Here is an 8,563-nt window from a genome sequence, read left to right on the forward strand (position 1 = left end):
AGACGGAGATGGGAGATAGAACAAAAGGAGGTACGTATGCAGTCTTCCATGTTTCAAATGAAGTCATCAGGTGGAAGAAATGTTCTGCTACTGCTGTGTTCCATTGTTGTATTTGCACAAAAACATCCTGCTGAAAAGGGGCTTTGATAATAGCAGCGTACCGAGGCTCTTGCATTTGCTTCGAACCGCCTTATGTTAACAGGTGCCACAAGAGCATTACAAGCGTTATGCTCATGAAATCATATCCTTGCCCCCCTGCCCCGAATATCTGGATATGCATATGTCGCAATATAATGTATAATAAACACATGGAGTACATGCATGCTATCTAAGCACTTCACATCTCTTATAGGACATAGCAGTACGATAGCCCAACTGCCTCAATGAACTGAGTAAAAATGCTGCTACAGGATGTACAAATATTTCAATAAGAAGCAGTGCTGTTCAGATAAGCTCATCTTCTCACTAACACGGTTCTGGTTATGAAAACATTGCTGATCTATACCTATATTTCTAGTGGCACAGCAACGCGCAGTTCCATTTTCCCTGAACATCCCCATCACAACTTGTACGAGAATTGACGTTGTCGCCCATTTTCAAAAGATAATGTTTCAACCAGCTGTTTTGCGTCGAACGGAAGCTGTCAGGATTATCGCCATCCCTTCTTCAGCTTTGGTCAGACAATGACATGAAAACAGAGTCAGGCAAACATTAAGAAACAACTAAGAAGACATAACATAGCCACATGCAATTTAACATACACATCCCTCTAAGGCAACGATAGTAAAATAGATGACCGGTTTTACATGTCATGCGCAGACAAATAACGCAAGCCGTTGACAAAAATGCGTGCGATGCACTCGCAACTTGATGCAATGTTAATGCATTTATTTTGAATTTTGTTATGTCACACAGCGATGAACTGTCATCGCGCATGCCTCTAAAAACATGTGTGCAGTTATTCTACACTTTGGCATCAATACGATAGCGACGATACGACACATCGCGATGCTAAAAAGATAAGTTACACGCGTACAAATTGGCCCGCCCCTAGTCCGCCACCGTGCCCCGAATAACACATTGTCCCAAGTGTTGCTGTTTGCTCAAGAAAGCTCCCGTTGATTATAAACAAGCTAGTTGAAGAGGTCTATTTTACGCTTACTATTTCCATGCCGAGTGGTATTTTTAAACATATCGCCGATTGATGTTTCCAGTGGATATAAACATGCATTTTTTCATTTTAAGATTTCCTTTTTTCTATATCATTAGATATCGCTCCGTATTGACTGGAGCAAGATCGGTTGTTGAACGTGACAACTGTGTCGGACTAAAATACATATGAATCATCTGAATCATCATCATCTGAATCGTCATGAATCATGGTGATCTGAATGATGATCATGATGATATGAATCATCTGAATCATTAATTTCTTTTCCCCCACCCCGTCTGAAATGATGTAAGGCTGTATTTTTCAGACATGTAGATCTTTTCGGGAGGGTTCACACGCCATCTGGTTTTAAATCATCGGCTCGGTGGTTCTCGAGATCTCAGGGGGGGAGGGGGTGGGGTCCTCTTTACGAATGCGAAGCCTTTCATCCCTCAGCGCAGATCGCTTGTGTATTGCTGTGCATTGGTGGAATATGCCCCATCTGCAGTCTAGTACCGCGTCCGTTTTTAAAAGTACTCTCTGGAAGGCGACCGGTGCGCATAATACACGGACGCCCATAGCGCTAACTTGGGCTACTCCAAGAGCTTTCTATGCAACCAAGCCGGCATGCGCCACGGTAGCCGAATGGCCAGTGCCTTCAGCGCCAGGTGGAGGCCCCGGTTCGATCCCCTGAGCGCTAACATTTTTTCATTGAAAGAAAGAGACAAAAAGGGCAAATGAAGCAAACGTTCCATGAAAAATGTGCGTGACAACGTGTGTCGCATTACTGCTGAGAAGAAAACCAAATCGGGCCGATGAGCGAGAACGCACACGTTTTGGTCGATTCCGGTGAGATTCCTGAGACGACTGTCCTATTTTAATTTTGTTCGGGAGCTGGTCCATGTCCCGATTCGGTAAGGCAAGGCCGTTTTACTTCTTCCGTAATTGTGCTTAAGACAGGAACCAGTTATTGGATGCTACGTTTCTTCAAATACACAATCGACGTTACCTAATTAGTTTATGGCTCGGCTTGAAATCTGGGCCAACGGCATGTTCGGAGGCTAATCGGCCGCGCGTCAAGGGCGCGTTAACACAGGGTTCGACATTGTCTCACGGTTTCCCGAAGTGAGCTAGAAGGATGCCTAACAATCAACGTGTGACGTCATTTGGCAGCGGCTGCCCCGAATGCCGGCGAAAAGAAAGCATGACGCTGTAACTTTTATGACAAGTGGAGGGCTAAGCTCACTTTCAACGAAAGCATCTAAATCGCCATCATGGTCTCACCACTATCAATTGAAAATTCTAGGCGGCGCGAACTGAGGTCGTTTAGTAACACAGGCCGTCGAGTAACACACTTGAGGTTAAGAAAACCTTACTGCACCTATCACAATGTAAAGTACGGTTTTTCTTGCTTCTTCATTCACTTCCGCCTTCGTTTAAAAACCTACCCTGCCACTGCGTTTTAAATTTACACTGAACTCCTGGTCATGCATGTTCAGATCATCAGATCATCACGTCAAAATATAGGGTTTACAGCTATTTATCATAAGTCGTTACCCGTGCTCTACAAATGCTAAGATTAGCTGGACTAGTGCGGTTCAGCAACACAATGGTGATCAATATATACTGTACAATATGTACAGTACAATACTGATCAATGTCACTCCATCCGAAAATGTCTCAAACCTTTGCGAACATCTATGCATGTCAAGAATGTTTCCGGCTGTGGACAGGCATCTCATCAACGCCAATCTATTGCAATTGCATAGATACAAGTCAGGTGCTTTTCATATCAAATAATTTTCACTTCAACCCCTTGATGTGGCCAGATGTGCTGTTACTAATGTTTAATTCTCAACTTTCAAATTGCCACCCTCCATATTCCGTTTGTCCGTCCCATATGCTTAGTTGGTTACGGTGTCTGTCTGCCTTCCGGTTCACCCAGCGGTGGCGGGGTGGGCTCGAACCTCCTCAGGCGCCCGCACCTGCGGGATGGTCTGCAGCCGGCGGCAGCAGCTTGAGGTCGGGAAGGGACCTTTACATCTAGAGGACGGGCGGATCGCGCTGATCCCCGCGGAACGCTAAGGAGGCTGCGGAACCTTCCGTTGACTGGCCCGAAACTGCAGTATCGTGGAGCGGCGTCCGGCCCCACGCAGTTATTACCGCTTAGCGTAGATGCTAACCTAAGAAATCTACCCAATGAAAAGGTTCGGATGAAACCCGTAAACATGACTGTGATATGTTAGCTTTAAATGAAATTCACACTGGTCATGGGTCCGTAATTCATTAAAATGCATGCAGAGAACATGCGGCAAACTACTCTCGCAGCAACATACGGACATCATTTACCTAGACTTGCCTTTGCAGAGGTCGACTTTGTTTCGCTCTTCAAAATAAACACATTTATGATCGAAGAGCAGCCTTCAGCGGAATCTTGAAAAAATGTTGTTATCGCACTTTCCATTAGCATCCATCACACTTTCCTTTAGCGTTTACCACACTTTCCATCAACGCTATACCGTTGTAACCTTTCAACGCAATGTGCGCTATTTGTTTAATACTGACGCTGCTGACAAGCTGAAACCGGACGTTAACTTTATGTTTTCAAACATGATTAAGCTCATCTAATCCTGACCCAAATCCACGCTCTCGCCTTGGAAACTCTGCAGTCCGTGATTCTGAGCCTTTCGTCTTTCTTCCTCTGAATCTTTTTTGGTGCATTGGGCTTTTCGCAATGACGTACAAGAGTGCAACCGTCGCGAGCAAAAATTGCAGAGTTTTTCACCGACCTCACCTCTCATATCCATTTTGAGCATACGTGTGCGTAAACTTTTCACTTCAGCTTAGACGCACGACAAGCATGCAACCACTCGAAACTGGAAACACGCCCAGGATGCATGCGGCGGGGTCCGCACGGTTGCCGATGATCAGGAGCGCAAACAGGGCCTTGGTAAGGGGATGGCACAGGGTTAACATAAGGCCCACTGATGGTGAAGCCTTCACTCCGCTCCCAAGCAGATAATTTCCACATTAGCCCCTTTTACTTCAAACGGGCACGATTTTCGTCGTCTTTTTTATTTTTAACTTTCTGAGCTGGAACAAAAGTCAGAGAATCTATCAGAAGTAGAAATCCTGTTTGCATTTTGAAAGGTGAATAAATTGAAGGACTCATGCGTCGAATAACTGCATGAAATAGATCGCTGGCGTTTTTTTTACATATGTTTAGGGGATTCCTTGCAAGCCAATAAAAATCAGGGGCTTTGTCAGACTTGGTTCTGGGCTTACAGAGATACAGAGATATTGAGAACTTCGTGAACTGATCGGATCGGAATGGAATGATCGGAATGGGATCAAAGATTTATATCAACATGGCCAGCCCATGTTTGTCTGTGAATGTTAACCATGGCTATGTACCGTAATTTCGAGCATGCGCCCTCCCAAGTCTTAGAAAAAAAACTCCACGTCCGGCGTTAAGGCCTCCGTGGTCAGCGCAGCGTCGGTCCCGAGGCTAACGCTAGGCGGCAGCCAACGGGCGGGCGACTGAAAATGAAAGTAATAAAATAATCAGCGTTTAAAAGAGGCGCCTTTAAACGCTTAATGACACCCACTCGTGTCTTTTGAAGACAGTTCTGGCAAGCATTGCATCTGCGTGATTTTCAGATTGATTTAGATCGATGACAGGAACGGATTAGCATTTACAGCACCGCGAACTGGTGCTAGAATCTTACGGTGGAACTGGAAGAGTAAAGGTAGAATGGCCATTTTTCGTGTTGCCGTATAAGTCGATCTGTTTACAGGACAGCCTCAAAATATTGAAGGTTAAAAATACGCCAAGGTCCAATCTTTGAACGGTGTGAGTAGATTTTTAAGTACTCTCTGGAGCATCATTTTATGACGGTCATTCTCACGCGCCCGGCGCTCGGCACCTGGTGTTAGGTGCAGCGGTCAATGCTGTTCGGTTTACCACAACCGCAGCCGCGACCATCGCTGTTGTTGCTATTAAGTCGCGAGCGCGCAGGATCAAAAGTTTATATGTCCTCTGTTTCATAAGTTGATTCTGCAAAAGGAAGGATACTCTCGGCAGAGCATGGAGTGGCCTTTTCTTCACTTTTTACTTCGCATCGGTGCGCTTTCCTGAGCAGCACTGGGAAAAGGCACATTATTGTTGCCAGATGAGGGCTTAGGATCATTCAATCCCAGAGCGGGGTGCCTATCGGTTGTCAATCGGGTGACAATGAGGTGGGGTCCCCTGGTCGATCTCTTATCGATCGAGGCTGCTAGAGGGATGCATCGTACATTGATCCCCCCCCCCCCCCTGATGTGGGTGATCTTCTGACCCGGGCGGTTAGCCCCAGATCAATGTAGGAACCCTCATTGATGCAATAAAATCCCTTATCGCAGCACGGCGGTTCAAGCATTGGAACAGAGGCTCTAGTTTCGGCTTAACGGGTCCTTAGCCGAAATGGGGTGGAGTGCCCCCCTTCCCCCATTCCGTATTGGAGGCCCTGACTGATACAGCGCCCTTAACCCCTTTCGTTGTAGATTCATCGGAAGCTTTCATATCTCCTGTTATTGTCAGAGGGCCCTGCCCAACGCAAGAGGCCCTTTGACATTCGGGGTTCCGTCCCTATCCGTGTTAAGCAAATGTTACCCTGGCCGACTCGGGACTCCCTGCCGACACAAGGCCTCCTATTGACCACCGTGGTGCTCCAACGGACAAAATGCCCCCACTGTTTCAGGAACCCGACCAATGCAAATCGCGGGTCGCGGAGTTGTTCCTGCTCGGGAATTGGCCCCCAGGACTCAGAACGACACGGAGTCAGCTGTTCGGTGCTGGTAGTCGCTGGCCGAAGTAGGACCCCGCATTGTCCCAGGGGGTTCTCAATCAGTGTTCTCAATAATTTTTTATCTGACTTTTTGAGGTCACGACCCTACGGGCTGGGAGTCTCAATATGACTTTTAGCCAGCCCTTTGAGCCTTTCAGCCTTTCAATCCAGCCATTGGTCGTCAGTCCCGAAGGTCCGCCGGGCCTCTCTTTGGGCTCCCTTGAACACTGCCTCTGGATGCCTCGAGGCCCTTTACTAACACTAGACCCCCTGTTAGGTACTGTTGGCCCCTGGCCGACGCAGGGGCCTCTCACTGACTCAGGAGCCCGACTAATGTAAATCGCGGGCCCAGCCCTGTCCATAATTGGGAAATGGGTGTTTAGTCTCGGACGAACTGTTCGGTACTGCTGGTGCCTGAACCGACACAGAGGCCCTGAGTGGCTCAGGAGGCCCCCAATTGGTGCAAAGGGCCCTCTGGCTGGGCTATGAGGGCCCGCTCGCAGGGTTCGGACTTGATTCGGATTCCCAAAAAGTTACATTTAGGGCATACATAGGATTTGATGGGTTACAAGGCATTTTTATCAAATCTATCATGTGCATATCTGTAAGCGCCAAACGATGTGGGTATCATCAGCGCAGGAAGTCAAGGGTAGAGTCCAAAGGCGCTTACGGATGGAGGCCCATAGGCCCGCACCTCTCTTCTAGTAAATGCGGGGTCTCGAGCATCGGGAGCGTGAACAAAAAAAAACTAATGAGACCTGAAAGGCACTTAAGCTCACATGCTTCCTATTACACATACAAATCCACAAGGTGAGGCCTTCAAAAAATAAGAGTAGATTGTGGAGCCACGTAGTTGCCATTGCGCCATCCGTACATTGCGCCATCTGATCATGGTTTCTGTCGGTGTCCTTTGTAGTTGGGACCATTTCCTCCGACAGTCCTGCGTGCGCCTCTGGCAGATCCCCTGTCCCATGGCATTGCCAGCCAACAATACGGCCAGCAGTATATAGCGTATTTGCAGTATTTTTATATTGCTGGCGCATGACCAGCAGTACATAGCTTTTTAGTTCGTCATCGCCCTCTCCCCCCCCCCCCCCCCCGTAGCATTGGCAAGAGGATCCTGGTGTTCATGACGGTTGCAGTGATGTATGCACAGTAGATTACCAGATTAATAGCAATGTCACTTTATTCCCAATTTCCCGTCAGTCCCAGCAATAAGCGGAATCCCAAGCACATCTTAAAAATCCAAAGCTTTCATTGTATTACGCCGCAGACGCACGCGCTATTTTTCAGCAGCCTATATAGCACATCATTCGAAGTTAATCAATAAACCGCATCGTTTGTTGCCGTTCGTTTTTGCCTCACACCTCCACCTGTCCGTTTCTCGGCGGCGATAGGGAGGCGTGTCATGTCCTGCCGTACTCCGCTGTTTGCCAAGGCCACCTCGACGGAACTTACCGAGCAGCCCGAGGCGTTTTGAAGTGCCTCGAGACAGCAGACCACCGCGGAAGCTCCCCGTCTGGGAGGTCTGCAACAGCCCCGCTCACAGAGTTAATTGGGGCTAACAAGCGAAATGGCGAAAGTCTTGTGCCTGTACTCTAGCTGCGCCATTAGCTTAGCGGAAGTCTCATTTTTAAAATAAAGCGTTCGCGACGTTGAAATATGTTGCACGGGGTTCAGTTCCTTAGTATGTTTCACAGGCATAAGACAAAAATGCCGTGCTCTATTTTTGTCCACTTCCAATAGTGGCTGTGGTTCCCTTGCGTCATTTGACCTTTGCCCTCGCAGCCCGTACCGACCCTACCCTTACAGAAAACATCAGCGCGCCCCTGAGGCAAGGCGCAGGGGCGTGCCCAGCATTGGGCCTGCAAAACGGACGGGCTATGCACAATGTTTTTAGCGTTTTCAATATATATATATATATATATATATATATATATATATATATATATATATATATATATATATATACACATCTCTTTCTCTTTCTCTCTCTCTCTCTCTCTCTCTCTCTCTCTCTCTCTCTCTCTCTCTCTCTCTCTCTCTCTCTCTCTCTCTCTCTCTCTCTCTCTCTCTCTCTCTCTCTCTCTCTCTCTCTCTCTTTCATGCATGTTATAAACCACCGTCGTCTCTCATAAAAGGCAGCAATTCTTTCAAACTATTGCAAAGCCGTGTATGGACCAGGACGAGCTCACCGTGCTCCACCCACAGGCACCAGGCGCGTATCTCCAAGCCGCGGCTGCGGTCCCTGCGATGTTATCACGCTAACGCGGCGCTCCTGACGCCCTGCGTTTCCTTGTCGTCACACGCGCGCAGCACGGCCCGTTTGACCCCTGACGCCCGGAGGCGGCGCCGACCACCGCCGCGGGCCACCCCCCACTGCTCGCCGGGATTCGCCCTTTCTCTGCCGGGGCGGCCGGCGACCAAGGTCGCGCAGGCAGACCACGAGGAGGAGGAGGAGGCAGGGGTCGACACCGCCCGAGGGCACGGCGGCCGCCGACTATAAGGGAAGGCACGGACCGAGTGACCAGCATTCGCTAGCGGTCGCCGCTCGCGTTCGGACGTGGTGCCGCTGTCCCCACCCGCA

The sequence above is a fragment of the Pollicipes pollicipes genome, unplaced genomic scaffold, assembly GCF_011947565.3.
Source record: "Pollicipes pollicipes isolate AB1234 unplaced genomic scaffold, Ppol_2.1 Scaffold_4740;HRSCAF=5597_pilon_pilon_pilon, whole genome shotgun sequence".
NCBI lineage: Eukaryota > Metazoa > Arthropoda > Thecostraca > Pollicipedomorpha > Pollicipedidae > Pollicipes > Pollicipes pollicipes.